At 39.2% G+C, this 24,688-nt stretch overlaps 2 pseudogenes; both read right to left on the bottom strand.

The window, feature by feature from the left end:
- Window positions 1-7,005: 7,005 nt before the first annotated feature.
- Window positions 7,006-8,558, bottom strand: LOC136208037 (U-box domain-containing protein 10-like; annotated as a pseudogene).
- Window positions 8,559-9,955: 1,397 nt separating this feature from the next.
- On the bottom strand, window positions 9,956-11,508 carry LOC136208036 (U-box domain-containing protein 11-like; annotated as a pseudogene).
- Window positions 11,509-24,688: the final 13,180 nt, after the last annotated feature.

The following is a 24,688-nucleotide window of genomic DNA, read 5'->3' as shown; positions in this document are numbered from 1 at the left end:
ATAAACGTGGTTTGGAAATTTTGGATCTTCAAAACCGAGAGGTTGATTAACATATACCTCTTCGTTTATAAAACCATTAAGAAATGCACTTTTGACATCCATTTGATACAATTTAAAGTTCATGAAACTAGCATATGCACACAATATACGTATAGCTTCTAACCTAGCAACTGGTGCAAAGGTTTCACCATAGTCAATGCGCTCTTGCTGACTATAGCCTTGGGCTACAAGTCGAGCTTTGTTCCTAATTACATTTCCATGCTCATCTAGTTTGTTTCTAAAAACCCACTTAGTTCCTATGGATTTTTGATTCCTAGGTTTAGGTACTAAATCCCATACCTCATTTCTCGTGAATTGGTCAAGCTCCTCTTGCATGGCATTGATCCAATACTCATCATGCTCAGCATCAGCAAAGTTCTTTGGTTCATGAACTGATACGAAAGCAACGTTGCAAAGGAATTTCCTAAGCTGGTCTCTAGTCATTACTTTGTTGTTGGCATCATCAAGGATGGACTCTTCTGAATGTCCTCTTGGAATTTTTATCTCCTTGGGTAATGCTGAGTTGTTTGGAACAAGTGTTTCTACAATCTCTGCAGGGACAGATTGGTAAGCAAAGGTAATTTCAGTTTCAATTTTACCTTTGGTCAGCTCTTGTGCTGATGGCTCAGCACCTCCAGTTAGGTCAGTATGAGCTGAGTTCGGCTCATCCTCCATGGGTTGAGTTGTCTTACCTGCAGGGTCAGTTTCATCGAAATCTACATGGACTGACTCTTCTACAACTTGAGTTCTTTTATTATAAATTCTATATGCTTTGCTGTTTGTTGAGTACCCTAAAAAGATTGCTTCGTCAGCTTTGGCATCAAACTTTGCCAAATTATCTTTAGTGTTGAGTATAAAACATTTACACCCAAAGGCACGAAAGTATCCAATATTGGGCTTTCGTCCTTTCCAAAGTTCATAAGGAGTTTTCTTTAATATAGGTCTTACCAAGGCCCTATTCAATATGTAACATGCTGTATTGACAGCTTCTCCCCAAAAATACTTTGGAAGCCTATTTTCACTCAGCATTGTCCTGGCAATTTCTACTATTGTCCTATTTTTCCTTTCAACAACTCCATTCTGTTGAGGAGTCCTAGGGGCAGAGAAATTGTGGTCAATACCATTAGTTTCACAGAATTCATCAAACAATTGGTTTTTGAATTCTCCACCATTATCACTTCTAATGTGAGCTACTCTTAGGTCTTTGTCATTTTTAAGCTTTTTGACTAATGTGGTAAACATCTCAAATGTCTCATCTTTGCTACTCAGCAAGATGACCCAAGTATACCTAGAGAAATCATCCACAATAACTAAGGAAAATTTCTTACCTCCCATGCTGAGTGGCTGGATAGGTCCGAAAAGATCCAAATGTAGTAATTCCAATGGTCTTTTGGTTGAGACAACCTTTTTACTATGAAAAGACTTTTTGGTTTGTTTACCTTGCTGATAAGCATTACAAAGTTGATCTTTTTCATACTTTAATTTGGATAATCCCTCAACTAATTGCTTTCTAGCTAGTTTGGCAAGGAGGTCCATGCTGACATGCCCAAGTCTCCTATGCCATAGCCAGGAATTGTCCTCTTTAGACACTAAGCATATACTTTTTGAAAATTGTTTTTCCAAACTCAACATGTAAACATTTTCTACACGAGGGGCTGTTAAAATCAAATCATTTGTTTTTCCCTCGAGTATCTGACACTTAGTATCATCAAATATAACCTTCCTTCCACTCTTGCAAAGCTGAGCTACGCTTAGAAGATTATATTTGAGACCTTTAACTAAGGAGACTGACTCGATTTTAGGGTTACCTCCGATAGTTCCTGAGCCAACTATCTTGCCCTTCTTGTTGTCTCCAAAGCTTACACTACCTCCTCGTTTAAGCTTTAGTGTGATGAACTGAGTTTCATCACCTGTCATGTGTCTTGAGCATGCGCTATCTATATACCAGAGTTTTGATTTCTCCACGCATGTCAAGCTGACCTACATTTTAAACTATTCGTTTTTAGGTACCCAATTCTTTTTGGGTCCTTTCTTGTTAGTGTAAACAGGTGCAACGTCATATTTTAACTTGTGACGACATACTTTTGTAGTATGGCCACTTTTACCACAAAAGCCACACATAGTTACCCTTTGAGGGTGATGTTGAGTGTGGTCAGCATTGTTGTGCTGAGTATGCCAGCATACATTGGTAGTATGACCTTTCTTACCACAGAAATCACATTGGACAGTCTGTTTGTTATGCCAGCACACAGCTTTTGTGTGTCCTTTCTTCCCACAATAGCTACATTGAGTAAGCTGTTTATGCTGACCAGTACCTGAGTACTCAGCATGGGGTTTATTCTTAGTTGAACCTTTTATTTGGTTCTGTAATGTTGTGACATCCTTTCTAAGTTTCTTTGACTCAGTTTGAACCTTCGTGACAAACTTATGTAAGATTTGCATGTTGGTATGTAAATCTGAGTTGTCCTGGAGGAGATATCGGAGGTCACTCAGCTTGACCTCCTCAATCTCGTCGCAGCGCCTGCTGAGTGCCTTAATCTTTTTGTTACACTTCTTAGTTAGTGTATATAAGTCACTCAGGGCATTTACCATTTCATTTCTAAGCAAAAGTAAGGATGTTACTTCATTGTTGTTTTCCTCCTGCTCAGAATCTCTAGAGAGGTCAGCTTGCTCAAATTGAGATTGGTCAGCTCCATCATCTGCCTTGAAACATATGTTGGCTGTTTCATTTTGCTCAGCTTCAGATGATATCGACTCATCACTGTCACTCCATGTGGCCACCATTGCCTTTTTGCTACCATTCTTATCTTTCTTCAGATTAGGACAGCTTGACTTAATATGCCCAGTTTGATGGCACTCATAACATGTGACAGGCTTGGAGCTGTCCTTTTTGTGTCTGGTGTCACTGGACTCAGCTTTATATCTATCTCCTCTCTTGTATGGCCGCTTACTATTTCTTTCACTTCTTCTGAACAACTTTTTCATTTTTCTAGTAAACATGGCCATTTCCTCATCATCAGTTGACTCAGCTTCTGTGGAGTCAGCTTTCATCACTAGTGATTTCTATTTCTTATCCTCAGATTTTTCTTTAGCTTCAAAGTTTTTCATGGAAATTTCATGAGTCAAAAAGGAACCGATCAGCTCATCATATTTGTATGTGGTCAGGTCCTGAGCTTCCTCTACAGCTGTCTTCTTAGCTTGCCAGCTTTTGGGAAGACTTCGTAAGATCTTCTTCACTTGTTCTTCTTCAGTGAAATTCTTACCGAGTCTTTTAAGCTCATTTATTATGTTGGTGAACCTGGCATTCATTGCTGAGATGTCCTCATTGTCAGTCATCTCGAACATCTCATACAATCGCATGTGTTGGTTCACTTTGGATTCCTTGACTTTACTGGTGCTTTCATAAGTCACTTCCAGCTTTTTCCAGATCTCCTGTGCTGACTCACAACCTGAAATCTTATTGTATTCTGTAGCATCTAGAGCACAGTGAAGCATATTGATAGCCGAAGCATTATTTTGTAATTTTCTGAGGTCATCCTCTGTCCACTCAGTTTCACTCTTGATAACTTTCTCTTTATCAAAAGTTTTATAAGGTATATGTGGACCTTGAACTATTGCAAGCCATGCACTCATGTTTGTGGCTTGAATAAAGTTCTTCATCCTATTCTTCCAGAATGTATAATTAGACCCAAAGAATAGGGGAGGTCTAGTGATTGATAATCCCTCAGGGAGCATCTATGTTGTTTGGTTTCCTGGGAGGAACTGAGTGCTATTCTCACCCATTTTTCGAGATCAGCTCAAGATTGTTAGATCTTTGAGTAGTGAGCTTTGGCTCTGATACAACTTGTTGGTCCCTAGTAATTAGATCCAAGAGGGGGGATAGGAACTAATGTAACTTTTTCTCTTTTAATTATGCTGACTCAATGTTATTTTAAGAGTTTGATAACTCAGTGTGTTCAGAAGTTAAAAGGTTGACTAGAACAGGAATATATAGCTCATGCTTCTGCTATTAGTATCTTGTTATCTGTGCTTCTTTTTTATAATTCCAGCCCTCACAACCCTACCCTTGTTCCCTTGATAAATGAAAAGATTGAATAATTCTGTTGCAGCGTCTTTTTTTCCTTTTTGCCCTCCATTTTCAAGCAGCTCTACTAAAGCTGGTATTGCCCCGGATGCACCAATTATTATTTTGTTCTCACCCCAAGTGACAACCTAAAAAGTGTTGCTGCTGCATTCTCTCTTGCTTCTGCGCTCCCAACTCGGAGAATTTGAACAATAGAAGGAATGGCACCAGCAAGCATTATCATTGCCTTGTTAGATTCATATATGGAAAGATTTAGAATAGCAGTAACTAAATTTTCTTGTATTGACACATCTTCAGAAGTTAAAAGGTTGACTAGAACAGGAATATATAGCTCATGCTTCTGCTATTAGTATCCTGTTATCTGTGCTTCTATTTTATAATTCCAGCCCTCACAACCCTACCCTTGTTCCCTTGATAAATGCAAAGATTGAACAATTCTGTTGCAGCGACTTTTTTTCCTCTTTGCCCTCCATTTTCAAGCAGCTCTACTAAAGCTGGTATTGCCCCAGATGCACCAATTATTATTTTGTTCTCATCCCCAAGTGACAAGCTAAAAAGTGTTGCTGCATTCTCTCTTGCTTTTGCGCTCCCAGCTCGGAGAATTTGAACAATAGAAGGAATGGCAATAGCAAGCATTATCATTGCCTTGTTAGATTCATAAATGGAAAGATTTAGAATGGCAGTAACAGAATTTTCTTGTATTGACACATCTTTAGAAGTTAAAAGGTTGACTAGAACAGGAATATATAGCTCTTGCTTCTGCTATTAGTATCCTATTATATGTGCTTCTTTTTTATAATTCCAGCCCTCACAGCCCTACCCTTGTTCCCTTGATAAATGCAAAGATTGAACAAGGCTGTTGCAGCGTCTTTTTTTCCTCTTGCCCTCCATTTTCAAGTAGCTCTACTAAAGCTGGTATTGCCCCGGATGCACCAATTATTATTTTGTTCTCATCCCCAAGTGACAAGCTAAAAAGTGTTGCTTCTGCATTCTCTCTTGCTTCTGCGCTCCCAACTCGGAGAATTTGAACAATAGAAGGAATGGCACCAGCAAGCATTATCATTGCCTTGTTAGATTCATATATGGAAATATTTAGAATAGCAGTAACTGAATTTTCTTGTATTGACACATCTTCAGAAGTTAAAAGGTTGACTAGAACAGGAATATATAGCTCATGCTTCTGCTATTAGTATCCTGTTATCTGTGCTTCTTTTTTATAATTCCAGCCCTCACAACCCTACCCTTGTTCCCTTGATAAATGCAAAGATTGAACAATTCTGTTGCAGCGTCTTTTTTTCCTCTTTGCCCTCCATTTTCAAGCAGCTCTACTAAAGCCGGTATTGCCCCGGATGCACCAATTATTATTTTGTTCTCAACCCCAAGTGACAAGCTAACAAGTGTTGCTGCTGCATTCTCTCTTGCTTTTGCGCTCCCAGCTCGGAGAATTTGAACAATAGAAGGAATGGCACTAGCAAGCATTATCATTGCCTTGTTAGATTCATAAATGGAAAGATTTAGAATGGCAGTAACAGAATTTTCTTGTATTGACACATCTTTAGAAGTTAAAAGTTTGACTAGAACAGGAATATATAGCTCTTGCTTCTGCTATTAGTATCCTATTATATGTGCTTCTTTTTTATAATTCCAGCCCTCACAGCCCTACCCTTATTCCCTTGATAAATGCAAAGATTGAACAAGGCTGTTGCAGTGTCTTTTTTTCCTCTTGCCCTCCATTTTCAAGTAGCTCTACTAAAGTTGGTATTGCCCCGGATGCACCAATTATTATTTTGTTCTCATCCCCAAGTGACAAGCTAAAAAGTGTTGCTGCTACATTCTCTCTTGCTTCTGCGCTCCCAACTCGGAGAATTTGAACAATAGAAGGAATGGCACCAGCAAGCATTATCATTGCCTTGTTAGATTCATATATGGAAAGATTTAGAATAGCAGTAACTGAATTTTCTTGTATTGACACATCTTCAGAAGTTAAAAGGTTGACTAGAACAGGAATATATAGCTCATGCTTCTGCTATTAGTATCCTGTTATCTGTGCTTCTTTTTTATAATTCCAGCCCTCACAACCCTACCCTTGTTCCCTTGATAAATGCAAAGATTGAACAATTCTGTTGCAGCGTCTTTTTTTCCTCTTTGCCCTCCATTTTCAAGCAGCTCTACTAAAGCTGGTATTGCCCCGGATGCACCAATAATTATTTTGTTCTCATCCCCAAGTGACAAGCTAAAAAGTGTTGCTGCTGCATTCTCTCTTGCTTTTGCGCTCCCAGCTCGGAGAATTTGAACAATAGAAGGAATGGCACCAGCAAGCATTATCATTGCCTTGTTAGATTCATAAATGGAAAGATTTAGAATGGCAGTAACAGAATTTTCTTGTATTGACACATCTTTAGAAGTTAAAAGGTTGACTAGAACAGGAATATATAGCTCCTGCTTCTGCTATTAGTATATTGTTATCTGTGCTTCTTTTTGATAATTCTAGCCCTCATAGCCCTACCTTGGTCCCTTGATAAATGCAAAGATTGAACAAGGCTGTTGCAGCGTCTTTTTTTCCTCTTGGCCCTCCATTTTCAAGCAGCTCTACTAAAGCTGGTATTGCCCCGGATGCACCAATTATTATTTTGTTCTCATCCCCAAGTGACATGCTGAAAAGTGTTGCTGCTGCATTCTCTCTTGCTTCTGCGCTCCCAGCTCGGAGAATTTGAACAATAGAAGGAATGGCACCAGCAAGCATTATCATTGCCTTGTTAGATGCATATATGGAAAGATTTAGAATGGCAGTAACAGAATTTTCTTAATTGACACATCTTTAGAAGTTAAAAGGTTGACCAGAACAGGAATATATAGCTTTTGCTTCTGCTATTAGTATCCTGTTAGCTGTGCTTCTTTTTGATAATTCCAGCCCTCACAGCCCTACCCTTGTTCCCTTGATAAATGCAAAGATTGAACAAGGCTGTTGCAGCATCTTTTTTTCCTCTTGGCCCTCCATTTTCAAGCAGCTCTACTAAAGCTGGTATTGCCCCGGATGCACCAATTATTATTTTGTTCTCATCCCCAAGTGACAAGCTAAAAAGTGTTGCTGCTGCATTCTCTCTTGCTTCTGCGCTCCCAACTCGGAGAATTTGAACAATAGAAGGAATGGCACCAGCAAGCATTATCATTGCCTTGTTAGATTCATATATGGAAAGATTTAGAATAGCAGTAACTGAATTTTCTTGTATTGACACATCTTCAGAAGTTAAAAGGTTGACTAGAACAGGAATATATAGCTCATGCTTCTGCTATTAGTATCCTGTTATCTGTGCTTCTTTTTTATAATTCCAGCCCTCACAGCCCTACCCTTGTTCCCTTGATCAATGCAAAGATTGAACAATTCTGTTGCAGCGTCTTTTTTTCCTCTTTGCCCTCCATTTTCAAGCAGCTCTACTAAAGCTGGTATTGCCCCGGATGCACCAATTATTATTTTGTTCTCATCCCCAAGTGACAAGCTAAAAAGTGTTGCTGCTGCATTCTCTCTTGCTTTTGCGCTCCCAGCTCGGAGAATTTGAACAATAGAAGGAATGGCACCAGCAAGCATTATCATTGCCTTGTTAGATTCATAAATGGAAAGATTTAGAATGGCAGTAACAGAATTTTCTTCTATTGACACATCTTTAGAAGTTAAAAGGTTGACTAGAACAGGATTATATAGCTCTTGCTTCTGCTATTAGTATCCTATTATATGTGCTTCTTTTTTATAATTCCAGCCCTCACAGCCCTACCCTTGTTCCCTTGATAAATGCAAAGATTGAACAAGGCTGTTGCAGCGTCTTTTTTTCCTCTTGGCCCTCCATTTTCAAGCAGCTCTACTAAAGCTGGTATTGCCTCGGATGCACCAATTATTATTTTGTTCTCATCCCCAAGTGACAAGCTAAAAAGTGTTGCTGCTGCATTCTCTCTTGCTTTTGCGCTCCCAGCTCGGAGAATTTGAACAATAGAAGGAATGGCACCAGCAAGCATTATCATTGCCTTGTTAGATTCATAAATGGAAAGATTTAGAATGGCAGTAACAGAATTTTCTTGTATTGACACATCTTTAGAAGTTAAAAGGTTGACTAGAACAGGAATATATAGCTCCTGCTTCTGCTATTAGTATATTGTTATCTGTGCTTCTTTTTGATAATTCTAGCCCTCATAGCCCTACCTTGGTCCCTTGATAAATGCAAAGATTGAACAAGGCTGTTGCAGCGTCTTTTTTTCCTCTTGGCCCTCCATTTTCAAGCAGCTCTACTAAAGCTGGTATTGCCCCGGATGCACCAATTATTATTTTGTTCTCATCCCCAAGTGACATGCTGAAAAGTGTTGCTGCTGCATTCTCTCTTGCTTCTGCGCTCCCAGCTCGGAGAATTTGAACAATAGAAGGAATGGCACCAGCAAGCATTATCATTGCCTTGTTAGATTCATATATGGAAAGATTTAGAATGGCAGTAACAGAATTTTCTTAATTGACACATCTTTAGAAGTTAAAAGGTTGACTAGAACAGGAATATATAGCTTTTGCTTCTGCTATTAGTATCCTGTTAGCTGTGCTTCTTTTTGATAATTCCAGCCCTCACAGCCCTACCCTTGTTCCCTTGATAAATGCAAAGATTGAACAAGGCTGTTGCAGCATCTTTTTTTCCTCTTGGCCCTCCATTTTCAAGCAGCTCTACTAAAGCTGGTATTGCCCCGAATGCACCAATTATTATTTTGTTCTCATCCCCAAGTGACAAGCTAAAAAGTGTTGCTGCTACATTCTCTCTTGCTTCTGCGCTCCCAACTCGGAGAATTTGAACAATAGAAGGAATGGCACCAGCAAGCATTATCATTGCCTTGTTAGATTCATATATGGAAAGATTTAGAATAGCAGTAACTGAATTTTCTTGTATTGACACATCTTCAGAAGTTAAAAGGTTGACTAGAACAGGAATGTATAGCTCATGCTTCTGCTATTAGTATCCTGTTATCTGTGCTTCTTTTTTATAATTCCAGCCCTCACAACCCTACCCTTGTTCCCTTGATAAATGCAAAGATTGAACAATTCTGTTGCAGCGTCTTTTTTTCCTCTTTGCCCTCCATTTTCAAGCAGCTCTACTAAAGCTGGTATTGCCCCGGATGCACCAATAATTATTTTGTTCTCATCCCCAAGTGACAAGCTAAAAAGTGTTGCTGCTGCATTCTCTCTTGCTTTTGCGCTCCCAGCTCGGAGAATTTGAACAATAGAAGGAATGGCACCAGCAAGCATTATCATTGCCTTGTTAGATTCATAAATGGAAAGATTTAGAATGGCAGTAACAGAATTTTCTTGTATTGACACATCTTTAGAAGTTAAAAGGTTGACTAGAACAGGAATATATAGCTCCTGCTTCTGCTATTAGTATATTGTTATCTGTGCTTCTTTTTGATAATTCTAGCCCTCATAGCCCTACCTTGGTCCCTTGATAAATGCAAAGATTGAACAAGGCTGTTGCAGCGTCTTTTTTTCCTCTTGGCCCTCCATTTTCAAGCAGCTCTACTAAAGCTGGTATTGCCCCGGATGCACCAATTATTATTTTGTTCTCATCCCCAAGTGACATGCTGAAAAGTGTTGCTGCTGCATTCTCTCTTGCTTCTGCGCTCCCAGCTCGGAGAATTTGAACAATAGAAGGAATGGCACCAGCAAGCATTATCATTGCCTTGTTAGATGCATATATGGAAAGATTTAGAATGGCAGTAACAGAATTTTCTTAATTGACACATCTTTAGAAGTTAAAAGGTTGACCAGAACAGGAATATATAGCTTTTGCTTCTGCTATTAGTATCCTGTTAGCTGTGCTTCTTTTTGATAATTCCAGCCCTCACAGCCCTACCCTTGTTCCCTTGATAAATGCAAAGATTGAACAAGGCTGTTGCAGCATCTTTTTTTCCTCTTGGCCCTCCATTTTCAAGCAGCTCTACTAAAGCTGGTATTGCCCCGGATGCACCAATTATTATTTTGTTCTCATCCCCAAGTGACAAGCTAAAAAGTGTTGCTGCTGCATTCTCTCTTGCTTCTGCGCTCCCAACTCGGAGAATTTGAACAATAGAAGGAATGGCACCAGCAAGCATTATCATTGCCTTGTTAGATTCATATATGGAAAGATTTAGAATAGCAGTAACTGAATTTTCTTGTATTGACACATCTTCAGAAGTTAAAAGGTTGACTAGAACAGGAATATATAGCTCATGCTTCTGCTATTAGTATCCTGTTATCTGTGCTTCTTTTTTATAATTCCAGCCCTCACAGCCCTACCCTTGTTCCCTTGATCAATGCAAAGATTGAACAATTCTGTTGCAGCGTCTTTTTTTCCTCTTTGCCCTCCATTTTCAAGCAGCTCTACTAAAGCTGGTATTGCCCCGGATGCACCAATTATTATTTTGTTCTCATCCCCAAGTGACAAGCTAAAAAGTGTTGCTGCTGCATTCTCTCTTGCTTTTGCGCTCCCAGCTCGGAGAATTTGAACAATAGAAGGAATGGCACCAGCAAGCATTATCATTGCCTTGTTAGATTCATAAATGGAAAGATTTAGAATGGCAGTAACAGAATTTTCTTCTATTGACACATCTTTAGAAGTTAAAAGGTTGACTAGAACAGGATTATATAGCTCTTGCTTCTGCTATTAGTATCCTATTATATGTGCTTCTTTTTTATAATTCCAGCCCTCACAGCCCTACCCTTGTTCCCTTGATAAATGCAAAGATTGAACAAGGCTGTTGCAGCGTCTTTTTTTCCTCTTGGCCCTCCATTTTCAAGCAGCTCTACTAAAGCTGGTATTGCCTCGGATGCACCAATTATTATTTTGTTCTCATCCCCAAGTGACAAGCTAAAAAGTGTTGCTGCTGCATTCTCTCTTGCTTTTGCGCTCCCAGCTCGGAGAATTTGAACAATAGAAGGAATGGCACCAGCAAGCATTATCATTGCCTTGTTAGATTCATAAATGGAAAGATTTAGAATGGCAGTAACAGAATTTTCTTGTATTGACACATCTTTAGAAGTTAAAAGGTTGACTAGAACAGGAATATATAGCTCCTGCTTCTGCTATTAGTATATTGTTATCTGTGCTTCTTTTTGATAATTCTAGCCCTCATAGCCCTACCTTGGTCCCTTGATAAATGCAAAGATTGAACAAGGCTGTTGCAGCGTCTTTTTTTCCTCTTGGCCCTCCATTTTCAAGCAGCTCTACTAAAGCTGGTATTGCCCCGGATGCACCAATTATTATTTTGTTCTCATCCCCAAGTGACATGCTGAAAAGTGTTGCTGCTGCATTCTCTCTTGCTTCTGCGCTCCCAGCTCGGAGAATTTGAACAATAGAAGGAATGGCACCAGCAAGCATTATCATTGCCTTGTTAGATTCATATATGGAAAGATTTAGAATGGCAGTAACAGAATTTTCTTAATTGACACATCTTTAGAAGTTAAAAGGTTGACTAGAACAGGAATATATAGCTTTTGCTTCTGCTATTAGTATCCTGTTAGCTGTGCTTCTTTTTGATAATTCCAGCCCTCACAGCCCTACCCTTGTTCCCTTGATAAATGCAAAGATTGAACAAGGCTGTTGCAGCATCTTTTTTTCCTCTTGGCCCTCCATTTTCAAGCAGCTCTACTAAAGCTGGTATTGCCCCGAATGCACCAATTATTATTTTGTTCTCATCCCCAAGTGACAAGCTAAAAAGTGTTGCTGCTACATTCTCTCTTGCTTCTGCGCTCCCAACTCGGAGAATTTGAACAATAGAAGGAATGGCACCAGCAAGCATTATCATTGCCTTGTTAGATTCATATATGGAAAGATTTAGAATAGCAGTAACTGAATTTTCTTGTATTGACACATCTTCAGAAGTTAAAAGGTTGACTAGAACAGGAATGTATAGCTCATGCTTCTGCTATTAGTATCCTGTTATCTGTGCTTCTTTTTTATAATTCCAGCCCTCACAACCCTACCCTTGTTCCCTTGATAAATGCAAAGATTGAACAATTCTGTTGCAGCGTCTTTTTTTCCTCTTTGCCCTCCATTTTCAAGCAGCTCTACTAAAGCTGGTATTGCCCCGGATGCACCAATAATTATTTTGTTCTCATCCCCAAGTGACAAGCTAAAAAGTGTTGCTGCTGCATTCTCTCTTGCTTTTGCGCTCCCAGCTCGGAGAATTTGAACAATAGAAGGAATGGCACCAGCAAGCATTATCATTGCCTTGTTAGATTCATAAATGGAAAGATTTAGAATGGCAGTAACAGAATTTTCTTGTATTGACACATCTTTAGAAGTTAAAAGGTTGACTAGAACAGGAATATATAGCTCCTGCTTCTGCTATTAGTATATTGTTATCTGTGCTTCTTTTTGATAATTCTAGCCCTCATAGCCCTACCTTGGTCCCTTGATAAATGCAAAGATTGAACAAGGCTGTTGCAGCGTCTTTTTTTCCTCTTGGCCCTCCATTTTCAAGCAGCTCTACTAAAGCTGGTATTGCCCCGGATGCACCAATTATTATTTTGTTCTCATCCCCAAGTGACATGCTGAAAAGTGTTGCTGCTGCATTCTCTCTTGCTTCTGCGCTCCCAGCTCGGAGAATTTGAACAATAGAAGGAATGGCACCAGCAAGCATTATCATTGCCTTGTTAGATGCATATATGGAAAGATTTAGAATGGTAGTAACAGAATTTTCTTAATTGACACATCTTTAGAAGTTAAAAGGTTGACTAGAACAGGAATATATAGCTTTTGCTTCTGCTATTAGTATCCTGTTAGCTGTGCTTCTTTTTGATAATTCCAGCCCTCACAGCCCTACCCTTGTTCCCTTGATAAATGCAAAGATTGAACAAGGCTGTTGCAGCATCTTTTTTTCCTCTTGGCCCTCCATTTTCAAGCAGCTCTACTAAAGCTGGTATTGCCCCGAATGCACCAATTATTATTTTGTTCTCATCCCCAAGTGACAAGCTAAAAAGTGTTGCTGCTGCATTCTCTCTTGCTTCTGCGCTCCCAACTCGGAGAATTTGAACAATAGAAGGAATGGCACCAGCAAGCATTATCATTGCCTTGTTAGATTCATATATGGAAAGATTTAGAATAGCAGTAACTGAATTTTCTTGTATTGACACATCTTCAGAAGTTAAAAGGTTGACTAGAACAGGAATATATAGCTCATGCTTCTGCTATTAGTATCCTGTTATCTGTGCTTCTTTTTTATAATTCCAGCCCTCACAACCCTACCCTTTGTCCCTTGATAAATGCAAAGATTGAACAATTCTGTTGCAGCGTCTTTTTTTCCTCTTTGCCCTCCATTTTCAAGCAGCTCTACTAAAGCTGGTATTGCCCCGGATGCACCAATTATTATTTTGTTCTCATCCCCAAGTGACAAGCTAAAAAGTGTTGCTACTGCATTCTCTCTTGCTTTTGCGCTCCCAGCTCGGAGAATTTGAACAATAGAAGGAATGGCACCAGCAAGCATTATCATTGCCTTGTTAGATTCATAAATGGAAAGATTTAGAATGGCAGTAACAGAATTTTCTTCTATTGACACATCTTTAGAAGTTAAAAGGTTGACTAGAACAGGAATATATAGCTCTTGCTTCTGCTATTAGTATCCTATTATATGTGCTTCTTTTTTATAATTCCAGCCCTCACAGCCCTACCCTTGTTCCCTTGATAAATGCAAAGATTGAACAAGGCTGTTGCAGCGTCTTTTTTTCCTCTTGGCCCTCCATTTTCAAGCAGCTCTACTAAAGCTGGTATTGCCCCCGATGCACCAATTATTATTTTGTTCTCATCCCGAAGTGACAAGCTAAAAAGTGTTGCTGCTGCATTCTCTCTTGCTTCTGCGCTCCCAACTCGGAGAATTTGAACAATAGAAGGAATGGCACCAGCAAGCATTATCATTGCCTTGTTAGATTCATATATGGAAAGATTTAGAATAACAGTAACTGAATTTTCTTGTATTGACACATCTTCAGAAGTTAAAAGGTTGACTAGAACAGGAATATATAGCTCATGCTTCTGCTATTAGTATCCTGTTATCTGTGCTTCTTTTTTATAATTCCAGCCCTCACAACCCTACCCTTGCTCCCTTGATAAATGCAAAGATTGAACAATTCTATTGCAGCGTCTTTTTTTCCTCTTTGCCCTCCATTTTCAAGCAGCTCTACTAAAGCTGGTATTGCCCCGGATGCACCAATTATTATTTTGTTCTCATCCCCAAGTGACAGGCTAAAAAGTGTTGCTGCTGCATTCTCTCTTACTTTTGCGCTCCCAGCTCGGAGAATTTGAACAATAGAAGGAATGGCACCCGCAAGCATTATCATTGCCTTGTTAGATTCATAAATGGAAAGATTTAGAATGGCAGTAACAGAATTTTCTTGTATTGACACATCTTTAGAAGTTAAAAGGTTGACTAGAACAGGAATATATAGCTCTTGCTTCTGCTATTAGTATCCTATTATATGTGCTTCTTTTTATAATTCCAGCCCTCACAGCCCTACCCTTGTTCCCTTGATAAATGCAAAGATTGAACAAGGCTGTTGCAGCGTCTTTTTTTCCTCTTGGCCCTCCATTTTCAAGCAGCTCTACTAAAGCTGGTATTGCCCCGGATGCACCAATTATTATTTTGTTCTCATCCCCAAGTGACAAGCTAAAAAGTGTTGCTGCTGTATTTTCTCTTGCTTCTGCGCTCCCAACTCGGAGAATTTGAACAATAGAAGGAATGGCACCAGCAAGCATTATCATTGCCTTGTTAGATTCATATATGGAAAGATTTAGAATAACAGTAACTGAATTTTCTTGTATTGACACATCTTCAGAAGTTAAAAGGTTGACTAGAACAGGAATATATAGCTCATGCTTCTGCTATTAGTATCCTGTTATCTGTGCTTCTTTTTTATAATTCCAGCCCTCACAACCCTACCCTTGTTCCCTTGATAAATGCAAAGATTGAACAATTCTATTGCAGCGTCTTTTTTTCCTCTTTGCCCTCCATTTTCAAGCAGCTCTACTAAAGCTGGTATTGCCCCGGATGCACCAATTATTATTTTGTTCTCATCCCCAAGTGACAGGCTAAAAAGTGTTGCTGCTGCATTCTCTCTTACTTTTGCGCTCCCAGCTCGGAGAATTTGAACAATAGAAGGAATGGCACCAGCAAGCATTATCATTGCCTTGTTAGATTCATAAATGGAAAGATTTAGAATGGCAGTAACAGAATTTTCTTGTATTGACACATCTTTAGAAGTTAAAAGGTTGACTAGAACAGGAATATATAGCTCTTGCTTCTGCTATTAGTATCCTATTATATGTGCTTCTTTTTTATAATTCCAGCCCTCACAGCCCTACCCTTGTTCCCTTGATAAATGCAAAGATTGAACAAGGCTGTTGCAGCGTCTTTTTTTCCACTTGCCCTCCATTTTCAAGTAGCTCTACTAAAGTTGGTATTGCCCCGGATGCACCAATTATTATTTTGTTCTCATCCCCAAGTGACAAGCTAAAAAGTGTTGCTGCTACATTCTCTCTTGCTTCTGCGCTCCCAACTCGGAGAATTTGAACAATAGAAGGAATGGCACCAGCAAGCATTATCATTGCCTTGTTAGATTCATATATGGAAAGATTTAGAATAGCAGTAACTGAATTTTCTTGTATTGACACATCTTCAGAAGTTAAAAGGTTGACTAGAACAGGAATATATAGCTCATGCTTCTGCTATTAGTATCCTGTTATCTGTGCTTCTTTTTTATAATTCCAGCCCTCACAACCCTACCCTTGTTCCCTTGATAAATGCAAAGATTGAACAATTCTGTTGCAGCGTCTTTTTTTCCTCTTTGCCCTCCATTTTCAAGGAGCTCTACTAAAGCTGGTATTGCCCCGGATGCACCAATTATTATTTTATAATTCCAGCCCTCACAGCCTTACCCTTGTTCCCTTGATAAATGCAAAGATTGAACAAGGCTGTTGCAGCGTCTTTTTTTCCTCTTGGCCCTCCATTTTCAAGCAGCTCTACTAAAGCTGGTATTGCCCCGGATGCACCAATTATTATTTTGTTCTCATCCCCAAGTGACAAGCTAAAAATTGTTACTGCTGCCTTCTCTCTTGTTTCTGCGCTCCCAACTCGGAGAATTTGAACAATAGAAGGAATGGCACCAGCAAGCATTATCATTGGCTTGTTAGATTCATATATGGAAAGATTTAGAATAGCAGTAACTGAATTTTCTTATATTGACACATCTTCAGAAGTTAAAAGGTTGACTAGAACAGGAATATATAGCTCATGCTTCTGCTATTAGTATCCTGTTATCTGTGCTTCTTTTTTATAATTCCAGCCCTCACAACCCTACCCTTGTTCCCTTGATAAATGCAAAGATTGAACAATTCTGTTGCAGCGTCTTTTTTTCCTCTTTGCCCTCCATTTTCAAGCAGCTCTACTAAAGCTGGTATTGCCCCGGATGCTCCAATTATTATTTTGTTCTCATCCCCAAGTGACAAGCTAAAAAGTGTTGCTGCTGCATTCTCTCTTGCTTTTGCGCTCCCAGCTCGGAGAATTTGAACAATAGAAGGAATGGCACCAGCAAACATTATCATTGCCTTGTGAGATTCATAAATGGAAAGATTTAGAATGGCAGTAACAGAATTTACTTGTATTGACACATCTTTAGAAGTTAAAAGGTTGACTAGAACAGGAATATATAGCTCTTGCTTCTGCTATTAGTATCCTATTATATGTGCTTCTTTTTTATAATTCCAGCCCTCACAGCCCTACCTTTGTTCCCTTGATAAATGCAAAGATTGAACAAGGCTGTTGCAGCGTCTTTTTTTCCTCTTGGCCCTCCATTTTCAAGCAGCTCTACTAAAGCTGGTATTGCCCCGGATGCACCAATTATTATTTTGTTCTCATCCCCAAGTGACAAGCTAAAAAGTGTTGCTGCTGCATTCTCTCTTGCTTCTGCGCTCCCAACTCGGAGAATTTGAACAATAGAAGGAATGGCACCACCAAGCATTATCATTGGCTTGTTAGATTCATATATGGAAAGATTTAGAATAGCAGTAACTGAATTTTCTTGTATTGACACATCTTCAGAAGTTAAAAGGTTGACTAGAACAGGAATATATAGCTCATGCTTCTGCTATTAGTATCCTGTTATCTGTGCTTCTTTTCTATAATTCCAGCCCTCACAACCCTACCCTTGTTCCCTTGATAAATGCAAAGATTGAACAATTCTGTTGCAGCGTCTTATTTTCCTCTTTATCCTCCATTTTCAAGCAGCTCTTCTAAAGCTGGTATTGCCCCGGATGCTCCAATTATTATTTTGTTCTCATCCCCAAGTGACAAGCTAAAAAGTGTTGCTGTTGCATTCTCTCTTGCTTTTGCGCTCCCAGCTCGGAGAATTTGAACAATAGAAGGAATGGCACCAGCAAACATTATCATTGCCTTGTTAGATTCATAAATGGAAATATTTAGAATGGCAGTAACAGAATTTACTTGTATTGACACATCTTTAGAAGTTAAAAGGTTGACTAGAACAGGAATATATAGCTCTTGCTTCTGCTATTAGTATCCTATTATATGTGCTTCTTTTTTATAATTCCAGCCCTCACAGCCCTACCCTTGTTCCCTTGATAAATGCAAAGATTGAACAAGGCTGTTGCAGCGTCTTTTTTTCCTCTTGGCCCTCCATTTTCAAGCAGCTCTACTAAAGCTGGTATTGCCCCGGATGCACCAATTATTATTTTGTTCTCATCCTCAAATGACAAGCTAAAAAGTGTTGCTGCTGCATTCTCTCTTGCTTCTGCGCTCCCAACTCGGAGAATTCGAACAATAGAAGGAATGGCACCAGCAAGCATTATCATTGCCTTGTTAGATTCATATATGGAAAGATTTAGAATAACAGTAACTGAATTTTCTTGTATTGACACATCTTCAGAAGTTAAAAGGTTGACTAGAACAGGAATATATAGCTCATGCTTCTGCTATTAGTATCCTGTTATCTGTGCTTCTTTTTTATAATTCCAGCCCTCACAACCCTACCCTTGTTCCCTTGATAAATGCAAAGATTGGACAATTCTATTGCAGCGTCTTTTTTTCCTCTTTACCCTCCATTTTCAAGCAGCTCTACTAAAGCTGGTATTGCCCCAGATGCACCAATTATTATTTTGTTCTCATCCCCAAGTGACATGCTAAAAAGTGTTGCTGCTGCATTCTCTCTTGCTTTTGCGCTCCCAGCTCGGAGAATATGAACAATAGAAGGAATGGCACCAGCAAGCATTATCATTGCCTTGTTAGATTCATAAATGGAAAGATTTAGAATGGCAGTAACAGAATTTTCTTGTATTGACACATCTTTAGAAGTTAAAAGGTTGACTAGAACAGGAATATATAGCTCTTGCTTCTGCTATTAGTATCCTATTATATGTGCTTCTTTTTTATAATTCCAGCCCTCACAGCCCTACCCTTGTTCCCTTGATAAATGCAAAGATTGAACAAGGCTGTTGCAGCGTCTTTTTTTCCTCTTGGCCCTCCATTTTCAAGCAGCTCTACTAAAGCTGGTATTGCCACGGATGCACCAATTATTATTTTGTTCTCATCCCCAAGTGACAAGCTAAAAAGTGTTGCTGCTGCATTCTCTCTTGCTTCTGCGCTCCCAACTCAGAGAATTTGAACAATAGAAGGAATGGCACCAGCAAGCATTATCATTGCCTTGTTAGATTCATATATGGAAAGTTTTAGAATAGCAGTAACTGAATTTTCTTGTATTGACACATCTTCAGAAGTTAAAAGGTTGACTAGAACAGGAATATATAGCTCATGCTTCTGCTATTAGTATCCTGTTATCTGTGCTTCTTTTTTATAATTCCAGCCCTCACGACCCTACCCTTGTTCCCTTGATAAATGCAAAGATTGAACAATTCTGTTGCAGCGTCTTTTTTTCCTCTTTGCCCTCCATTTTCAAGCAGCTCTACTAAAGCTGGTATTGCCCCGGATGCACCAATTATTATTTTGTTCTCATCCCCAAGTGACAAGCTAAAAAGTGTTACTGCTGCATTCTGTCTTGCTTTTGCGCTCCCAGCTCGGAGAATTTGAACAATAGAAGGAATGGCACCAGCAAGCATTATCATTGCCTTGTTAGATTCATAAATGGAAAGCTTTAGAATGGCAGTAACAGAATTTTCTTGTATTGACACATCTTTAGAAGTTAAAAGGTTGACTAGAAAAGGAATATATAGCTCTTGCTTCTGCTATTAGTATCCTATTATATGTGCTTCTTTTTTATAATTCCAGCCCTTACAGCCCTACCCTTGTTCCCTTGATAAATGCAAAGATTGAACAAGGCTGTTGCAGCGTCTTTTTTTCCTCTTGGCCCTCCATTTTCAAGCAGTTCTACTAAAGCTGGTATTGCCCCGGATGCACCAATTATTATTTTGTTCTCATCCCCAAGTGACAAGCTAAAAAGTGTTGCTTCTGCATTCTCTCTTGCTTCTGCGCTCCCAACTCAGAGAATTTGAACAATAGAAGGAATGGCACCAGCAAGCATTATCATTGCCTTGTTAGATTCATATATGGAAAGATTTAGAATAGCAGTAACTGAATTTTCTTGTATTGACACATCTTCAGAAGTTAAAAGGTTGACTAGAACAGGAATATATAGCTCATGCTTCTGCTATTAGTATCCTGTTATCTGTGCTTCTTTTTTATAATTCCAGCCCTCACAACCCTACCCTTGTTCCCTTGATAAATGCAAAGATTGGACAATTCTATTGCAGCGTCTTTTTTTCCTCTTTACCCTCCATTTTCAAGCAGCTCTACTAAAGCTGGTATTGCCCCAGATGCACCAATTATTATTTTGTTCTAATCCCCAAGTGACATGCTAAAAAGTGTTGCTGCTGCATTCTCTCTTGCTTTTGCGCTCCCAGCTCGGAGAATATGAACAATAGAAGGAATGGCACCAGCAAGCATTATCATTGCCTTGTTAGATTCATAAATGGAAAGATTTAGAATGGCAGTAACAGAATTTTCTTGTATTGACACATCTTTAGAAGTTAAAAGGTTGACTAGAACAGGAATATATAGCTCTTGCTTCTGCTATTAGTATCCTATTATATGTGCTTCTTTTTTATAATTCCAGCCCTCACAGCCCTACCCTTGTTCCCTTGATAAATGCAAAGATTGAACAAGGCTGTTGCAGCGTCTTTTTTTCCTCTTGGCCCTCCATTTTCAAGCAGCTCTACTAAAGCTGGTATTGCCCCGGATGCACCAATTATTATTTTGTGCTCATCCCCAAGTGACAAGCTAAAAAGTGTTGCTGCTGCATTCTCTCTTGCTTCTGCGCTCCCAACTCAGAGAATTTGAACAATAGAAGGAATGGCACCAGCAAGCATTATCATTGCCTTGTTAGATTCATATATGGAAAGATTTAGAATAGCAGTAACTGAATTTTCTTGTATTGACACATCTACAGAAGTTAAAAGGTTGACTAGAACAGGAATATATAGCTCATGCTTCTGCTATTAGTATCCTGTTATCTGTGCTTCTTTTTTATAATTCCAGCCCTCACGACCCTACCCTTGTTCCCTTGATAAATGCAAAGATTGAACAATTCTGTTGCAGCGTCTTTTTTTCCTCTTTGCCCTCCATTTTCAAGCAGCTCTACTAAAGCTGGTATTGCCCCGGATGCACCAATTATTATTTTGTTCTCATCCCCAAGTGACAAGCTAAAAAGTGTTGCTGCTGCATTCTCTCTTGCTTTTGCGCTCCCAGCTCGGAGAATTTGAACAATAGAAGGAATGGCGCCAGCAAGCATTATCATTGCCTTGTTAGATTCATAAATGGAAAGCTTTAGAATGGCAGTAACAGAATTTTCTTGTATTGACACATCTTTAGAAGTTAAAAGGTTGACTAGAAAAGGAATATATAGCTCTTGCTTCTGCTATTAGTATCCTATTATATGTGCTTCTTTTTTATAATTCCAGCCCTCACAGCCCTACCCTTGTTCCCTTGATAAATGCAAAGATTGAACAAGGCTGTTGCAGCGTCTTTTTTTCCTCTTGGCCCTCCATTTTCAAGCAGCTCTACTAAAGCTGGTATTGCCCCGGATGCACCAATTATTATTTTGTTCTCATCCCCAAGTGACAAGCTAAAAAGTGTTGCTGCTGCATTCTCTCTTGCTTCTGCGCTCCCAACTCGGAGAATTTGAACAATAGAAGGAATGGCACCAGCAAGCATTATCATTGCCTTGTTAGATTCATATATGGAAAGATTTAGAATAGCAGTAACTGAATTTTCTTGTATTGACACATCTTCAGAAGTTAAAAGGTTGAATAGAACAGGAATATATAGCTCATGCTTCTGCTATTAGTATCCTGTTATCTGTGCTTCTTTTTTATAATTCCAGCCCTCACAACCCTACCCTTGTTCCCTTGATAAATGCAAAGATTGAACAATTCTGTTGCAGCATCTTTTTTTCCTCTTTGCCCTCCATTTTCAAGCAGCTCTACTAAAGCTGGTATTGCCCTAGATGCACCAATTATTATTTTGTTCTCATCCCCAAGTGACAGGCTAAAAAGTGTTGCTGCTGCATTCTCTCTTGCTTTTGCGCTCCCAGCTCGGAGAATATGAACAATAGAAGGAATGGCACCAGCAAGCATTATCATTGCCTTGTTAGATTCATAAATGGAAAGATTTAGAATGGCAGTAACAGAATTTTCTTGTATTGACACATCTTTAGAAGTTAAAAGGTTGACTAGAACAGGAATATATAGCTCTTGCTTCTGCTATTAGTATCCTATTATATGTGCTTCTCTTTTATAATTCCAGCCCTCACAGCCCTACCCTTGTTCCCTTGATAAATGCAAAGATTGAACAAGGCTGTTGCAGCGTCTTTTTTTCCTCTTGGCCCTCCATTTTCAAGCAGCTCTACTAAAGCTGGTATTGCCCCGGATGCACCAATTATTATTTTGTTCTCATCCCCAAGTGACAAGCTAAAAAGTGTTGCTGCTGCATTCTCTCTTGCTTCTGCGCTCCCAACTCAGAGAATTTGAACAATAGAAGGAATGGCACCACCAAGCATTATCATTGCCTTGTTAGATTCATATATGGAAAGATTTAGAATAGCAGTAACTGAATTTTCTTGTATTGACACATCTTCAGATGTTAAAAGGTTGACTAGAACAGGAATATATAGCTCATGCTTCTGCTATTAGTATCCTTATATCTGTGCTTCTTTTTTATAATTCCAGCCCTCACAACCCTACCCTTGTTCCCTTGATAAATGCAAAGATTGAACAATTCTGTTGCAGCGTCTTTTTTTCCTCTTTGCCCTCCATTTTCAAGCAGCTCTACTAAAGCTGGTATTGCCCCGGATGCACCAATTATTATTTTGTTCTCATCCCCAAGTGACAAGCTAAAAAGTGTTGCTGCTGCATTCTCTCTTGCTTTTGCGCTCCCAGCTCGGAGAATTTGAACAATAGAAGGAATGGCACCAGCAAGCATTATCATTGCCTTGTTAGATTCATAAATGGAAAGATTTAGAATGGCAGTAACAGAATTTTCTTGTATTGACACATCTTTAGAAGTTAAAAGGTTGACTAGAAAAGGAATATATAGCTCTTGCTTCTGCTATTAGTATCCGATTATATGTGCTTCTTTTTTATAATTCCAGCCCTCACAGCCCTACCCTTGTTCCCTTGATAAATGCAAAGATTGAACAAGGCTGTTGCAGCGTCTTTTTTTCCTCTTGGCCCTCCATTTTCAAGCAGCTCTACTAAAGCTGGTATTGCCCCGGATGCACCAATTATTATTTTGTTCTCATCCCCAAGTGACAAGCTAAAAAGTGTTGCTGCTGCATTCTCTCTTGCTTCTGCGCTCCCAACTCGGAGAATTTGAACATTAGAAGGAATGGCACCAGCAAGTATTATCATTGCCTTGTTAGATTCATATATGGAAAGATTTAGAATAGCAGTAACTGAATTTTCTTATATTGACACATCTTCAGAAGTTAAAAGGTTGACTAGAACAGGAATATATAGCTCATGCTTCTGCTATTAGTATCCTATTATCTGTGCTTATTTTTTATAATTCCAGCCCTCACAACCCTACCCTTGTTCCCTTGATAAATGCAAAGATTGAACAATTCTGTTGCAGCATCTTTTTTTCCTCTTTGCCCTCCATTTTCAAGCAGCTCTACTAAAGCTGGTATTGCCCCGGATGCACCAATTATTATTTTGTTCTCATCCCCAAGTGACAAGCTAAAAAGTGTTGCTGCTGCATTCTCTCTTGCTTTTGCGCTCCCATCTCGGAGAATTTGAACAATAGAATGAATGGCACCAGCAAGCATTATCATTGCCTTGTTAGATTCATAAATGGAAAGATTTAGAATGGCAGTAACCGGATTTTCTTGTATTGACACATCTTTAGAAGTTAAAAGGTTGACTAGAACAGGAATATATAGCTCCTGCTTCTGCTATTAGTATATTGTTATCTGTGCTTCTTTTTGATAATTCTAGCCCTCATAGCCCTACCTTGGTCCCTTGATAAATGCAAAGATTGAACAAGGCTATTGCAGCGTCTTTTTTTCCTCTTGGCCCTCCATTTTCAAGCAGCTCTACTAAAGCTGGTATTGCCCCGGATGCACCAATTATTATTTTGTTCTCATCCCCAAGTGACAAGCTGAAAAGTGTTGCTGCTGCATTCTCTCTTGCTTCTGCGCTCCCAGCTCGGAGAATTTGAACAATAGAAGGAATGGCACTAGCAAGCATTATCATTGCCTTGTTAGATTCATAAATGGAAAGATTTAGAATGGCAGTAACAGAATTTTCTTGTATTGACACATCTTTAGAAGTTAAAAGGTTGACTAGAACAGGAATATATAGCTCTTGCTTCTGCTATTAGTATCCTGTTATCTGTGCTTCTTTTTTATAATTCCAGCCCTCACAGCCTTACCCTTGTTCCCTTGATAAATGCAAAGATTGAACAAGGCTGTTGCAGCATCTTTTTTTCCTCTTGGCCCTCCATTTTCAAGCAGCTCTACTAAAGCTGGTATTGCCCCGGGTGCACCAATTATTATTTTGTTCTCATCCCCAAGTGACAAGCTAAAAAGTGTTGTTGCTGCATTCTCCCTTGCTTCTGCGCTCCCAGCTCGGAGAATTTGAACAATAGAAGGAATGGCACCAGCAAGCATTATCATTGCCTAGTTAGATTCATAAATCGAAAGATTTAGAATGGCAGTAACAGCATTTTCTTGTATTGACACATCTTTAGAAGTTAAAAGGTTGACTAGAACAGGAATATATAGCTCTTGCTTCTGCTATTAGTATCCTATTATATGTGCTTCTTTTTTATAATTCCAGCCCTCACAACCCTACCCTTGTTCCCTTGATAAATGCAAAGATTGAACAAGGCTGTTGCAACGTCTTTTTTTCCTCTTGGCCCTCCATTTTCAAGCAGCTCTACTAAAGCTGGTATTGTCCCGGATGCACCAATTATTATTTTGTTCTCTTCCCCAAGTGACAAGCTAAAAAGTCTTGCTCCTGCATTCTCTCTTGCTTCTGCGCTCCCAGC

The sequence above is a fragment of the Euphorbia lathyris genome, chromosome 10 (assembly GCF_963576675.1).
Source record: "Euphorbia lathyris chromosome 10, ddEupLath1.1, whole genome shotgun sequence".
Classification (NCBI taxonomy): Eukaryota; Viridiplantae; Streptophyta; class Magnoliopsida; order Malpighiales; family Euphorbiaceae; genus Euphorbia; species Euphorbia lathyris.
This window is presented reverse-complemented; position numbering and strand designations above follow the sequence as displayed.